Here is a 16,887-nt window from a genome sequence, read left to right as displayed (position 1 = left end):
ATTCTTTACCAACTGAGCTATGAGCAAGCCCTGACTTTTGAGTGGCGAGCCCCCAAACCCGAGCTCACTTACCGCAACAGCATGGCAGAGGCGCCGTGCCCTGGGTGAGACCCGGTTATGGGACATGAGGGAGGAAACACAAGGGGACATTTCTCTGAAAGTCCCTCAGGGAGGCATTTATTTGACTAATGAGAGCTTTAAAAACAGGGGTGTTTTTCTCACATAAAAACATGTTAGAGTTGGTGCATTCTGGTGTTATTTAGCCACATTGTGATTTTGAGTGGGCATCTCTGTTATTCCCTTGGCCTTAGCCTTTCCCTGTGTCTGTGAGAAGACTGTCCACCGCATGAGTCAAAGCTTAAATGGAAGAAGATGTGGCTGCTGTCAGAACAGGAAAACTGTGCCAGACGTTTCTAGGAGTTTGTTTTTTTTTTTTTTTTCTAAATATATTACATGACCAGAGAAGGAAATGGCAACCCACTCCAGTATTCTTGCCTGGAGAATCCCACGGACAGAGGAGCCTGGCGAGCTCCATAGGAGAAAGTTGAATCTGTGGGGTCGCAAAGAGTCGGACACATCTGAGCGACTAACCACACACAACACACACACATTACATGACAGAAAATCCTCTTTCAGGTGCCTCATAAAATTAGGTTCTGTAGACAAAGAAGAGAGGGTCCCCAGGTGACACAGTGGTAAAGAAACTGCCAGCCAATGAAGTAGACACAGGGCACCAGGGTTCAATCTCTGGGTCCGGAAGATCCTCTGGAAGAGGAAATGGCAACCCACTCCAGTATTCTTGCCTGGAAAATTCCATGGACAGAGAATCCTGGTGGGCTTCAGTCCATGGGGTCTCAAGGAGTTAGACACAGCTAAGCACCTGAGCAAGCAGACAAAGAAGACAGTGAGGCACTGAGGTGGGCAATAAACAATGCTTGTCACAAGTCGTTGGAAGGTCAGACTGTGCCATGATTTGCCATGCTAAATAAATGGGGCTTTATCAAGTAGTGAGTGATACCCATCAAAACATGTGTGTAGGATATCACTATGACGAGAGAGAAGACCTGAGTAACTTTTCAAAGTCACGTACATGAATATTTCACTGTAATTATCAACATTTCTCAGTATTTGTGACCCTGATTGGTTAGGAATAAGTGGTGGTGATCATAGAGTTAATTTCGGGTAGGGCTCTATGAAGACTGTTTTGTTGTTACTGTGTTACTAAGTCATGTCTGACTCTTTGCAACCCCATGGACTGCAGCATGCCAGCCTCCTCTGTCCTTCACTATCTCCTGGAGTTTGTTCAAGTTCATGTCCATTGAGTCAGTGGTGCTACCTAACCATGTTACCCTCTGCTGGCCCCTTCTCCTTTTTCCTCCAGTCTTTTCACAGCATCAGGGTCTTTCTCAGTGAGTTAGCTCTTTGTATCAGGCAGCCAAAGGATTGGAGCGTCAGCTTCGGCATCAGTCCTTTCAATCTGTGAAGATGCTGATGGTCAACCATGGTTAGAAGACACCACTGCTTATTCTGACTGAGACCAGGCTGGGTCACCTTCAGATACCAGCATGAATTACAGAAGGACTCCATTATTCATTAGAATCAGAAAGTCAGTTCTACTGGGAATGACTTAAGGGGGCCAATTAGGCCAGGATAGATAAACAACTTCATTCCCATCCACAGTGCTTCATGCTGATCTTGGAGGAGGCAACAGTAAGATAATATATTCACTGCACCCCTGGAACTTAATGGAAAAGTCTCATCATTGCTCTTATTCCACTAAATGCAATTCTTGAAATGATTTTTAATTCTCTCCATTTTACTTGAAGTAGTTTATTGGATTGTACAAGATGAACAAGGCAAAAATTAATATCTCAGTTTCTTGAGAAAGGATTTGGAGTTACTTAGACATTTTACAGGATTTTTTGTTGATTTCCTGTTTCTTTTTTTTCTAAAATTAAATGATACTTTAAAATTTACTTTGTTCAAGTATTTTTTATGTATGCTTGCTAAGTCACTCAGTCATGTCCAGCTCTTTGCAACCCCATGGACTGCAGTCTGCCAGGCTCCTCTGCCCATGGGGATTCTCCGGCCAAGAATACTGGAGGGGGTTGCCATGCTCTCCTCCAGGACATCTTCCCACCATAGGAATCAAACCTGCATCTCTTATGTCTCCTGCATCGGCAGATGGATTCTTTACCAGTGTTAATTTCTACTGTATAGCAAAGTGATTCAGTTATGCATAGATATTGATATATACATACTTTTAAAATTCTTTTCCATATGGTTTATCACAGAGCATTGGATAGAGTACCCTGTGCTATACCATAGGACTTTGTTGTTTATCCATTCTATACACAATATAAAATTAAATGATATTGATACTGCCTCTATGAATGCTAGCTATTATCATCAAAGGGTGGGAAAATAGAGGTAAGTCAAGAATATGATATTTACCTTGTAAACTATGACAATCAGAATACATTTTAATATAGTACTCCTTTTTGGTGATAGTTTTACTATAACATAACTCAGCTATGCCGCTCCTGCTAAGTCACTTCAGTCGTGTCCAACTCTCTGCAACCCCATAGACGGCAGCCTGCCAGGCTCTGCCATCCCTGGGATTCTCCAGGCAAGAATACTGGAGTGGGTTGCTTCTCCAATGCATGAAAGTGAAAAGTGAAAGTGAAGTCATTCAGTCGTGTCTGACTCCTAGCGACCCTATGGACTGCAGCCCACCAGGCTCCTCTGTCCGTGGGATTTTCCAGACAAGAGTACTACAGTGGGTTGCCATTGCCTTCTCTGCAGCTGTGCTAATTGTTTGTAAATAAACTATTTTACTATCCTGGATTATGTGCTTTTGACATTACATTTATGAGAAAAAAATTTGGGGTTTTGATCACTATCTTGAAGTTTTAATTTTTAAAAACGCTTTCCAGAACATTTTTTGATTTGAAGCTGATGTGACTCACGTGTTTGAATAATATACATAAAGTAACACGGAACCAAGGGACCTGCCATTCTAGGTCATGCTCATATTCTGTGTGCATATGAATGCTCTCTTTCACAATTTTGCTGATGGATGATAAATTAAAGAGAGATTTACATTGGCAATTAAATCAGAATTTACTGTGAATAAATCATAAAAATGGAACAAGGAAAATGACTTTTAAATTCTGAATTTGCCTTCCATATCTGGCAGGAGTTGGTTTGGAGGTAGGAAGGACTCCTGCTGTGGAAAATACTTCCCTAGAGTACAGTACAGTTTCAAGTGCCCTTCCAAAGCCTATTCCTTTTAACTGTTAATTCTTTTATATTGGAGTGTAGTTGATTAACAGCTGTATCTGGAATATAGTTGTAATAGTTTCCGGTGTGCAGCAAAGCAGTTCTGTTAAAAATAAAGGGGCTGCCCTGGCGGCTCAGAAAGTGAAGAATCCGCCTGCAATGCAGGAGACCTGGGTTTGATCCCTGGGTCAGGAAGATCCCCTGGAGAAAGGAATGGCTACCCACTCCAGTATCCTGGCCTGGGAAATCCCATGGACAGAACAGCCTGGCAGGCTACAGTCCATGGGGTCACAAAGAGTTGGACACCACTGAGTGATATAGATATACATGTGTCTATTATTTTTCAAATTATTTTCCCATTTAGGTTGTTACATAACATGGAGCAGAGTTCCCTGTACTGTGTAAGTAGGTCATTCTTGGTTTTTCATTTTAAATATAGCAGTGCGTATGTGTCAACCTCAAACTCCCTAACTTGTAAACAAGCATGTTTCTGATACAGTACAGTCAATACTCCTACCGACCTCATGTTATGCACCCAGGAGAACTTAATGCAGTTAGATAATTTAATGCATCAGGCTTCACTCCTCTCACTAATGTTGACAGCTGGGTAATACCCCACCAAACTGCCTACATTCTATTTCAGGCGAAATCAGTTCAAAGGCATGGTCTCTTTTCTATGCAGTGACCATGTGGCTGAGGTCTGATTAATGGAAGGGAGGGAAGTAACGGTTTCCTAACCAAACTGGAAACAAGTCAGAAGTCCATCAACAGATAATGGATAAGCAATTGTGGAACTCTCATACCATGGAGGATGACTCAGCACTAACAGAGAATTAACAATTAATAAAAGCAGCAACCTAGATGCATCTTGAAATAGTCCTGCTGAGTGAAGTCCACAGAAAGGAGTGCGTGCTGTATTATTCCATTAAAATGAAGCTCTTGAAAGTACAAACTAATCTCTAGTGACGAAAAGCAGATCAGAGGCTTCCTAGGGAGACGGTGATATTACAAAGTGCCGGGGGAAACTTTGGGAATAACAGCCAGGTCCTCTGTCTTGATTGCACTCATCTCACACGCTAGTAAAGTAATGCTCAAAATTCTCTAACTGAGGCTTCAGCAATACACGAACCGTGAACTTACAGATATTCAAGCTGGTTTTAGAAAAGGCAGAGGAACCAAAGATAAAATTGCCAGCATCCACTGGATTGTCAAAAAAGCAAGAGAATTCCAGAAAAACATCTATTTCTGCTTTATGGACTATGCCAAAGCCTTTGACTGTGTGGATCACAATAAACTGTGGAAAATTCTGAAAGAGATGGGAATACCAGACCACCTGACCTGCCTCTTGAGAAACCTATATGCAGGTCAGGAAGCAACAGTTAGAACTGGACATGGAACAACAGACTGGTTCCAAATAGGAAAAGAAGTATGTCAAGGCTGTATATTGTCAGCCTGCTTATTTAACTTATATGCAGAGTACATCATGAGAAACGCTGGGCTGGAAGAAGCACAAGCTGGAATCAAAATTGCTGGGAGAAATATCAATAACCTCAGATATGCAGATGACACCACCCTTATGGCAGAAAGTGAAGAAAAACCTCTTGATGAAAGTGAAAGAGAAGAGTGAAAAAGTTGGCTTAAAGCTCAACATTCAGAAAATGAAAATCATGGCATCCGGTCCCATCACTTCATGGCAGATAGATGGGGAAACAGTGGAAACAGTGTCAGACTTTATTTTTCTGGGCTCCAAAATCACTGCAGATGGTGACTGCAGCCATGAAATTAAAAGACGTTTACTCCTTGGAAGGAAAGTTATGACCAACCTAGACAGCATTCAAAAGCAGAGACATTACTTTGCCAACAAAGGTCCATCTAGTCAAGGTTATGGTTTTTCCATTGGTCATGTATGGATGTGAGAGTTGGACTATAAAGAAAGCTGAGTGCCAAGGAATTGATGCTTTTGAATTGTGGTGTTGGAGAAAACTCTTGAAAGTCCCTTGGACTGCAAGGAGATCCAACCAGTCCATTCTAAAGGAGATCAGTCCTGGGTGTTCTTTGGAAGGAATGATGCTAAAGCTGAAACTCCAGTACTTTGGCCACCTCATGCAAAGACTTGACTCATTGGAAAAGACTCTGATGCTTGGAAGGATTGGGGGCAGGAGGAGAAGGGGACGACAGAGGAAGAGATGGCTGGATGGCATCACCAACTCAATGGACAAGAGTTTGGGTGAACTCTGGGAGTTGGTGATGGACAGGGAGGCCTGGCGTGCTGCAGTTCATGGGGTTGCAAAGAGTCGGACACGACTGAGCGACTGAACTGAACTGACTGACACTTTAAATATATGTCAAGTGTACCTCATTGTAGCTATTTAAAAAGAGCTATGACATTAAAAAAACTAAGTTCATGACATCCAGTTCTATCACTTCATGGCAAATAAAAAGGGAAAAAGTGGAACCAGTGACAGACTTTATTTTCTTGGGCTCCAAAAGCACTGCAGATAGTGACTGCAGCAGTCATTAAATTAAAAGACACTTGTTCCTTGGAAAGCAAGTCATGACAAACCTAGACAGCTTATTATAAAGTAGAGACATAACTTTACAGACAAAGGTCACTATAGTCAAAACTATGGTTTTTCCAGGCTCATGTATAGATGTGAGAACTGAACCATAAAGAAGGTTGAGTCCTGAGGAATTAATACTTTCAAACTATGGTTCTGGAGAAGACTCTTGAGAGTCCCTTGGACTGCAAGGAGATCCAACCAGTCCATCCTAAAGGAGATCAGTCCTGAATATTCATTGGAAGGACTGATGCTGAAACTCCAGTACTTTGGCCACCTGATTCAAAGCATTGACTCACTGGAAAAGACCCTGATACTGGGAAAGATCAAGGGCTAGAGAAGACGGTGATAGAGGGTGAGACGGTTAGATAGCATCCCTGACTCAATGGACAAGACTCTGAGAAACCTCCAGGAGATAATAGATGAGAGAGGAGCCTGGCGTGCTGCAGTCCATGAGGTCTCAAAGAGTCAACATGACCAAACGACTGAGCAATAGCAACAATGAACCAGAGTAGTCGCTCAGTTGTGTCTGACTCTTTGCAATCCTATGGACTGCCAGGCTCCTCTGTCCATGGGATTTTCCAGACAAGAATACTGGAGTGGGTTGCCATTTCCTTCTCCAACCAGAGTAAGGGGCAGGTGAAACATGCATCCTTGGTATTTAAAATGCAAATTTGAGGTATGAAGATGCATATGTGAATGCTAAATGTTTGAAAATTACTTTTAAAACTATGCTGGTCTGAAGGACTTCCCTGGTGGTCCAGTGGTTAAGACTTTGCTTTTCCAACACAGGTGATTCCTGGCCTGGGAACTAAGATCCCACATGCCTCACAGCCAAAAAATAAAAAAATATAAAGCAGTGGCAATATTGTAAAAAATTCAAAACAAAACTTTAAAAAATGTTCTGCACCAAAATAAATAAAAATAAAACTATACTGATCTGCACCTCTTTATCATATCAAGCCCAGGCTCCTTATTCTCTTTTAGATTTTATGGACCAACACTTCTTTCCAACACACATACACCCTACATTTTAGCCACACCACTCTACTCACCATGCCCTAGGTTGATGATGTAATTTCATGCCCTTATTTTTTTCATATCCTCCCCTGCATTTACAATTGCTTTTCTCTACCGTCCTCTGCTCAGAGGAACTTCCTATTCCTTCTGGTGCTTTCCAAGTCATGTCTAGTTGGTTTTTTTAAGTTTTAGTTCCAATAGCACTTAGTAGACATGGAGTCTAGAATTTATTATATGATCTTAGGCCAAGGATATTTTCATTTATCCTATGTGTCCAGCCACTAGACTGGTCTATAGCAGCTGCCAGGGATCCTCAAACAACCTGTGGATAAAACAGTCAATGAATGCATCATCTTATTAAAGATTTTAATAAAAAGAAATAACTTTTAGCAAGATACATGTGACGGGCACTTCAAATCAAGTATTTGTAAATGTCATGACAGCTCTACAGAATAAATGTTATCATCCGTTTTTTTGGATTAAGGAATGGAGGTTCGGAAAGATAAATGATGTTCCTAAAACCATGGTCAGAACTGAAAGCCAAGTTTGCTCCTGATTCCAAGTCTGCAAGGTGAGGGCGGCGAAAGGCTCTTCCTCCGTGTTCTGATCCAACGACTTTTCAATCCATGCTCCCTTCCGTCAGCGTCCTTCTTACACAGTTTATATTCTGGAGTCAGATTTCTTGGTCGCCAGTTCTCAACTTTTTCTTCAGAACATTCCACATTTGTTTTTGGAAGGAGACATGTGCTCAGACATCAGCATGGTTTTCTCCTAACGCTGCCCTCAACCCACGTGTACACAGACCTTCAAAAGACCCCATTGTTCTGAGCACTTTCAAGTTATATGTACCTGTCTTCACTATTAAAGTATATTTGGAACAAAAACATGTGAAATATTCGCCAGAGACTTGGGACACTGGGAAAAGATGTCTGTACATCCCCTCATGAGGATTATTTAAAGACATATCTAAGCTCTTACTGTACTCTTGCCTGGAAAATCCCATGGACGGAGGAGCCTGGTAGGCTGCAGTCCATGGGGTCACTAAGAGTCGGACAAGACTGAGCAACTTCACTTTCACTTTTCACTTTCATGCATTGGAGGAGGAAATGGCAACCCGCTCCAGTGTTCTTGCCTGGAAAATCCCAGGTATGGTGGAGCCTGATGGGCTGCTGTCTATGGGGTCGCACAGAGTCAGACACAACTGAAGCGACTTAGCAGCAGTAGCAGCAAGCTCTTACTGAGGCAACAGATGTTGGGTGCTGAGTTAAAAGGGTGGCATTAACTCAGTGATCATTACATGAGGTTTTCACAGGAAGATGGCAACAAGAAGATTATGCAAGATAAATCCAGATGATCTGAACCAATCATGGGATTGCAGAACGTGTAAAAGAGGGGTGTCTTCAGCATCATTCCAGCTACTCAAGCTGGAAACTGGAACTCATGTGGGACTTTTTTCTCTCCCTCATCCTCTGCACCCTCCTTCAGCAAATCCTGCAGACACACCTGGATCTGTTCTCTCTCCTGTTCCCATACAAACCCATCACCCCTGCCAAGCTATGCTCCTGGGTCACCTGGCACAGCCGTGGTCTCCTGCTGGAGTAGGCAATTCCGCTCTCAAAGCCTTCCCTCCAGTCTCCACCTGAAAGTCCTTTCAAACTTCAAATCAGATTAAGGACCGCCTGCTTGAACTTCCAAAGACTTCCGATCAAGCGTGGGATGAAATCTCAACCCTCTCCCGTGTCTCACGAGGTCTTCTGTGGCCTGGCCCTGCTGGCCTCCAGACCATATCTCCTCTGAGCCTGGCAGGGCCGTCTGAGCATCTGTTTACAGGTTTGAAGGGCAGGCACTGTTCTGGCCCGTGGTGGCAGCGCTTCAGGGTTTGCTAACTTCACAGCCCCTTGCTCTCTGCAGCCGTTCATCCGATGACCTTTTTAGGCGCTTGGGTTGTCTACCTCTGCTCTAGTTGATTTCAAATTCTGCCAGGATATGGCACCTGTATCCCTTGTTTAGCCATTATGAGGATTCCCTTGACCCTCCTTCTAGCCAGGCCCATCCCCCGGTGGCCAGGAACCTAGAGAATAGGGACTCAAAGACCCCAGAACTCCTCTCTGGGGGTCCACTCTGCTTCCTTGGACCCAACTTCTCCAGGCTCCAGTGCCTTTCTCTGGCTTTGCTTTCAGTGTTCAGAGTGATATCAGGGCTTCCTAACCAGCAAGATTTTCTCGGCACTGATTGGCCTTGAATTTCCAAGTATAACTTTCTCTAGAACTTCCAGAGTCCAGTCTCCTCTGTCTTGTTGACCTTTGCAAGATGCTACTCCTCTCCTAGAAATCACTTCACTTTTTTAGGTGACAATTTGTTCTAATATCCTCAGACATACATAGAACTCTATCTATGAGTATATTTATTTTAACTCGTAAAAGTTATTGTTATAATTGCTTTTTGTTGTTCAGTTGCTTAGTTGTGTCTGACTCTTTTTTCAATCCCATGGACTGCAGCCCACCAGACTCCTCTGTGCATGGGATTTTCCAGGCAAGAATACAGGGGGGAAAAAATACATAAGTGGGTTGTCATTTCCTTTTCCAGGGGATCTTCCTAACCCAGGGGTCTAACCCATGTCTCCTGGATTGGCAGGTGAGTTCTATACCACGGAAGTCCCCGTTGTTATAATTAGGTGAAGACAAATTATTCTGAATACTAACAAATAATTAATGTTTTCCAACAAGGGTGAGAGTGAAACAGTTTATTAAAGCATGTTCTGTTTTCTTTCCTATGAAGGAAACAATACCATGTTGGTGCTGCTAAGGTAGTACCAGCTTTCAATTGCAAACTAAGAAATTGATTCACACATATTTTGTGAATTTAACTTAAATGTGAAAAAACAATGAAATCAACTTAAAGTCATACACTTTAGTTTCAAAATATGTGATTAATATTGAATGGATTGAAAGTGAAAGTGAAAGTCGCTCAGTTGTGTCTGACTCTTTGCCATCCCATGAAATATGCAGTCCATTGAATTCTCCAGGCCAGAATATTGGAGTGGTAGCGTTTCCCTTCTCCAGAGGATCTTCCCGATCCAAGGATTGAACCCAGGTCTCCCACATTGCAGGCAGATTCTTTAGCAGCTGAGCCACAAGGGAAGGATTAACTCATTATTAATGATTTGTTAAAGAATAGAAAATTCTTTCCATTATGTTTTGGACTAAGGTGAAAAAAAAGCCTTAGAATTTTAAAAAGTAACAGTCAACTCCAAAGCCAGTTGCTTCTCAAAAAATCTTCCAGCAACTTGAGATAGTCTGAAAAATTCAACAAGACTTGCCTAGAATCTACAATACTGGAATAACTTAGTTTTATCTGTATTAGTTTAATCTCTTCTTCAAGTGAAACCCGACACAAAGTTCAGACTGTCTGCCATACCCAGCCTCCAAGCCATCTCATGCTTGTATGACATCTCTATTAAGATTGTAAATTCCCAGAACACAGTATCCCCCTTAGGTAATTTATTCCAATACATTCGTAGGTTTGATCTCAGCTGTCACTCAAAAGGACCAAGAAGATTTCCAAAATTAAAAATTAGAACTCAATTAATCTTCCACATAACGTCAACATGTTTCATATTTCCTTTAGTGAGCCAAGAAATTTTGGAAGGTGACATCATGTCTGCAAAAATGTCACACCCGGCAGGAAAGATTCTTTGACTAATTAGAGTAGCCCTTTGAGGTGATACTGTGCAGAGAAAGTGCTGAAAATGTGTCGTTGTCCAAAAAGGGACAGAGAGGCTCACTTTGCTCCCACCTTACACAAGATTTGAGGTCCTCTGCTCAAGAACGCACGTTCTCGTGGAATTGCTGTGTCTGGGGGGACATAGGACACATAGATTATAGAAATGGTTCTCTTTCTGCTTTCCAGGACATTATATCAAGGACAAAAGAGTGAGAAGGGAGGTGACTAAATATGGATTGAGGACAGCAAATATAAAGTGCAGCAAATGGTAGGTATCATTGTTGGAAAGTCTAATGAATTCCCCATTCATTGCAGTCATAGAGGCTGGACACAAACCAGCATTTCCTTCCATGAAAAATTTTCCTGGGAGAAGGCTGCAGAGAACTGGTGCTCAGATGTAGCTAAAAAGGCAGTCTTCTCAAATCTCAATAAAATATTATTATATATTGCGGCTTATTAAAAACATTTATCAGTTCTTGGCTACAAAATATTATGTTTATCACAAAGATATTAAACAGCATAAATATTTTGTTAAAGACTTTACTTCATGTTCATTTCAGTGCTAAAATAAACATGAAATAAAGACGAAGGTTAACATAGGAAATCTTTTCTTTTTTTTCTCTCAGAACCACTTCACTCTACAGGAATACTGCCAAAAATAAGTTGTCTTCCAATCTCTAGGTCCACCTCATTCTTTTAAAGAAATACAGTTTTTAAAATAGCATGTAGTTTGTATTTTGAGAAGCTTACATAATGCATAAAATATATGTCGTGTTTCCTACTTAGTTATCTCATCCTTTTATGTTAATACAAACAGATTTCCTTTGTGGATCACTTTCAAATTTATGTCCACTGAACCACAGGGACTCTGCACAAGCATGTCCCAAGTTTCCAGCTGCCCACCAGCATCTAAGCATGCTGCCTCCCCAAACCCCTCCACGCAGGGTGCTCGCAGCCCAACTCAGCACAGTCCTCCTCAAGCCTGCTTCTCTGTCTTAACTTCTTGTCGCATCTCCTTTCCTAAACCCACATTCCACATCCCGTCAACCTTAATTCTAACTTCACAATGTCTCTCTTGTAGCCATCTATCTCCTTCTCGATTCCATATCAGTCTCTTTAAAAAAAAAAATATTGAAGTTGAGTTGATTTACAGTGCTGTTAATTTCTTCTGTACAGCAAAGTGACTCAGTTACATATGCATTAATATTATTTTTCCGTATTCTCCTCCATTATGGTTTATTACAGGATATTGGGCATAGTTCCCTGTACCCTAAGGTAGGACCTCATTGTTCATCCAGCCTATACATAAAAGCTGACACCTGCTAACCCCAGCCTCGCATCCCTCCCCGCCCTCACCACCCTCCCTTGGCAAGCTCAAGGCTGTTCTCCACGTCCATGAGTCTGCTTTTGTTTCATAGATATGTTCATTTGTATTTTAGTTCAGATTCCACGTGTAAGTAACATCACATGTATTTATCTGCTTTAATCTTCTAGTTCATGTTTATCTCTGATGTTGATTTTGAGAGTATTTATCTGGCTGTCTCATGAACTCTCAGTTCAGTTCAGTCGCTCAGTCATGTCCGACTCTGTGACTCCATGGACTGCAGCACGCCAGGCCTCCCTGTCCATCACCAGCTCCCAGAGTTCACTCAAACTCATGTCCACTGAGTCGGAGATGCCATCCAACCATCTCATCCTCTGTCGTCCCCTTCTCCTCCCACCTTCAATCTTTCCCATCATCAGTTCAGTTCAGTTCAGTCACTCGGTCGTGTCCAACTCTTCGTGACCCCATGAACCGCAGCATGCCAGACCTCCCTGTCCATCACCAACTCCCAGAGTCCACTCAAACCCATGTCCATCGAATCAGTGATGCCATCCAACCATCTCATCCTCTGTCGTCCCCTTCTCCTCCTGCCCTCAATCTTTCCCAGCATCAGGGTCTTTTCAAATGAGTCAGCTCTTCTCATCAGGTGGCCAGAGTACTGGAGTTTCAGCTTCAGCATCATTCCTTCCAAAGGACACCCAGGACTGATCTCATTTAGAATGGACTGGCTGGATCTCCTTGCAGTCCAAGGGACTCTCAAGAGTCTTCTCCAACACCACAGTTCAAAAGCATCAATTCTTCGGCACTCAGCCTTCTTCACAGTCCAATCCTCACATCCAAACATGGCTACTGGAAAAACCATAGCTTTGACTAGATGGACCTTTTTTGGCAAAGTAACGTCTCTGCTTTTTAATATGCTGTCTAGGTCAGTCATAACTTTCCTTCCAAGGAACAAGCGTCTTCTAATTTAATGGCTTTTAATTTCACGAACTCTATCATCTTCCTATTCTGGTCAATCCTATCTGTCACTTCATATTCATCTTCAAAATATAAAACTGCTCTCCCTCATCTGCTCAGAGGTATTCTCTGGTGACCCATGTGCCAACAGTCACAGCCCAAGTTCATGTCTATGGCTTCTCAGGCTTTGTGTAACCAGGATTTGTAGGTTACTTCCCACTCTTGCCTTTCAAGTGTTTGAAGTCATTGTTTCTCATATTCTGCTCTCCTTTCTCCATGTGTTGGCTCTGATGTGGTTGCTGCCTAAATGCCCCCTCATCATCCGCAGGTATGCTGATTCTCTAGACTCTTCAGGCCCTGCGTAAATGCCACCTTTTCCCTTCACCTTCCAGGATCGTCTGGCTCTCTTTTCTGAACTGAAATAGCAATTGAATGCTACTACTCTGTCATTTTGGGCTTCTCAGGTGGCTCAGTGGTAAAGAAACACCTGCCAGTGCAGGAGATGTGGGTTGTATCCCCGGGCAAGGAAGATCTCCTGGAGAAGGAAATGGTAACCCACTCCAGCATTCTCACCTGGGAAATCCCAAGGACAGAGGAGCCTGGTGGGCTACAGCCCATGGGGTCACAAGGTAGGACTGAAGTGACTTAGCATGCATGCATGCATACATACACCCACTCTGTCATGTAACATATTCCATCTGGTGCCATCATCATTCCTGAATGAACTTCATCTTCCTCCCACCAGCATCTAAACGTCTTGAAAGATAGTATCTTATTAATTTTCAGGCCCCATTTGTCTTAGAAACCAAAAATAGCTCATTACATTAAAGATTCTTTAGTTCATATTTTAGTCATTTTTTTAATCTCTAATGAGGAATGATAAATATCTTTTTATCAAGAAAGAAGTTGACTCTTTGATGTTTGTCTTACCAGAAATTTTCAGTCAGTTGAAATAAAAACACCTGCAGTGCATTAACTGATCCAATGCAGCCATGACAAATAGAAAACCTACTGATACATTCACATAAAATTCAGGGTTCAGGGGTTCTGCCGAGACTTCGCTTTACTTCCCATGCCAGAACATTAAGTGTTTTACAAAGCATGACCTTAAAACTGCAAGATTGATTCCACAAGCCAACTATGAAAATTGGAATCATTTTTTAATGGGTATATATCAAGTGATACCAACACATCATAACCACTGTGATTAAGAGCATTATGTGAAGGATGAAAATACATCTGATAGAAGCATTTAGCCATATGGGAAGGAAATGAGGTACTAATATATATATGGGCTTACATAAATCATATCATAATAGAATCGAAGTGGATTCTAACAAGAATTACCAATCCTCTTCTCAGCTAAGACACTATGCTTCCCCTACATCTGACGAACCAGTATCCACCTCCTCGGCATATTTTTAGCAAAAGCTAACAACCCCTTAGCCATTCTTCATGTCATTTATACAGTTTGAAGGGTTGTTAATGCCATTTTCACACATTTGAGAACTGGTCAAATTGTTGTCCCCAGTCCTGTATATCTAAATAAAAAAGCATTCCGGTGTACCTGTGTGCACGCTAACTCACTGTAGTCGTGTCCAACTTTGTGTGACTCCAAGGACTGTAGCCCTCCTGGCTCCTCTGTCCATGAGATTCTCCAGGCAAGAACACTGGAGTGGGTTACCATTCCCTTCTCCAGGGGATCTTCTCAACTCAGGGATGGAACCCTGGTCTCCCGCATTGCAGGTGCTTCTTTACCATATGAGCTGCCAGGGAAGCCCTCTTCAATAGTTATTGGATACCATTTCCATGCTACATTCCATCCTGGTCAGTATCGCCTGACACACTCCATTTTGCTTATTCATGTAGCACTAATTTACTGAGGCATTGTCCAAGCAAGCATTAGCATCTAAGCTGAGAAGGATACAAAGACAGACAAGGAGATTTACTTATAAAGTAGCCTTCTTTATTTCTATGTCATTATTCCATTATATTTGCACTGGGAATCTCAGATCATTTGTTTCCATCTGGACATCTGCAGGTGTGACAGCCAACATTGAATTATGTGGGTCTGAGAATTTTTCCAAAAACGTGCTGTTGGTCAAAAGTTCCAAGAAAAACTAATATTCTATGTAAATTCCCAATGCAAGGTTTAAGCAAGGCCTATACACTTAAACAAAGAATACATTGCTTGGTTTATGCGTGTGGCCTGTATAGAAAGCAAATACACAGAGGCTATCTTATATTTGTCTTACATATGATAAGGTTAAAAAAAAATCTGCCATGTGTTCATTGCTGATTTTGATTTGACCACCTGTACTGTGAGAGTGTGTCCAACAGTTGGCAAAAAGAGTCAGTCTGAACATAAGAAAACATTCAAGTGTGGCTAGATTTTGCACGGAAAGGGACTTATTCCAAGGATCACATAATATGATATGTGTACCCACTCTTGGGAATGGAAACTAGTTATATATTCTAGCTTTTACTATTTTTTTAAGCCAAAGCAGAGATGTGATGAGTCCCACTCATAAAAATTCAGGAGGATACATATATATTTTTTAACAGATGTGGTGGCCTGCTATTTCCAACAGCTGAATGAGACAAACTTGGACGTCTAAACCCAGCTCCTTGACTGCCTCTCTGAAGCCAACCATATAAATGATTTTAATTACCATGCATAAGTGGAGCCATAGGACAATAATTTGGGTGTTACCATAATTTCAGCTGCCACGGCTAGCTTCCTGGACACAGGTGTCTGCAAGCGAGGTTTTGAACTTGAAACTTGCAGCCGCCTGACGGTGAAGCCTCTGTTTGGACCCTTTCATGAAAAGCTCAAGGTCTAGTTTCTCTGCCAGCTCCAATGCCAGGCATGCCCTTAACCTTCTCCCCTCTACAACATTGACAGGAGAGGCTGATAAACTCATAAAATGGTATTAATGATTTATTATGCTTCCTGCACCTCTTGCATTTTTATTGGGGTCAAATGTGTAAAACAGTCTTGACTTGGGGTGGAATTTCAGGCATGATTGGCAAGCAGATTGTCATCTAGGTCCCCTTCATGAGACCCCACAAACAGCCCCCCATTATGCCTCCAGGTAAGGTAATCTCCACAGCTCTGGAGAGGACTGTCATCCTCTATGATTCATAAGATAAAGACAGTTATTTTAGGGACTTCCCTGGTGGTCCAATGGTTAAGATTCCACACTTTTACTGCAGGGGATTTGGGTTCGATCCCTGGTCAAGGAACTAAGATCCCATGTGCTTCAGGGAATAGTCATAAAACAAACAAACAAACAAAAAAAGTTATTTGAGATGTTTAGGGTTAAGTATGGATGACTAGACACGGATAAAATTACTCCATAGTGTCCCTACCGTGAAAATGTCTCCGTTCCTCCCACAGAAATGTGCTGGCTGTTACATTCTTGGCTGACAGAAGAACACGGCCCTTCTTCCTGCCTAAATAACCAGACTCTCAGCAGAACTGTGTGTTCAGGCCCACGATGGTGCTGTGGCCTCTGCAACTTTTTAAACCCCGTAGATGAATTTGGTCCACACACAAGAAGCTCGGTCCCACTGGCATCACGGTGGTGGGTGGATGGTGTGTGGTCAACTTCACTTGTGATGGAGGCTGGGCTTCTCCAGCAGCCAGATACCCTGGTCCGAGTTACAACCCTCTGAGCTAAACACACACTCAATCTGGTCAGCCACCCTGCTATCACTGCAGCTGACCACACTGCTTGATCTTTAAAGTCACAGTACAGGGACTGTCCAGGCAGTCCAGTGGTTAAGACTTAGTCTTCCAACACAGTGGGTACAGGTTCCATCCCTGGTTGGAGAGCTGGGATCCCACCTACCTCTCTGCGAAAAAACCAAAACACAAAACAGAAGCAATACTGTATATAGTAGGTTCAGTAAAGACCTTAAAAACTGGTCCACATTAAAAAACAATCTTTTAAAAAATCACAATACATATGGAAGAAAGACACTGATCTCAAAAGTCTTCTGAAACAAGAGGATAAGAGC

Source organism: Bubalus bubalis, chromosome 13 (assembly GCF_019923935.1).
Source record: "Bubalus bubalis isolate 160015118507 breed Murrah chromosome 13, NDDB_SH_1, whole genome shotgun sequence".
Classification (NCBI taxonomy): domain Eukaryota; kingdom Metazoa; phylum Chordata; class Mammalia; order Artiodactyla; family Bovidae; genus Bubalus; species Bubalus bubalis.
This window is presented reverse-complemented; position numbering follows the sequence as displayed.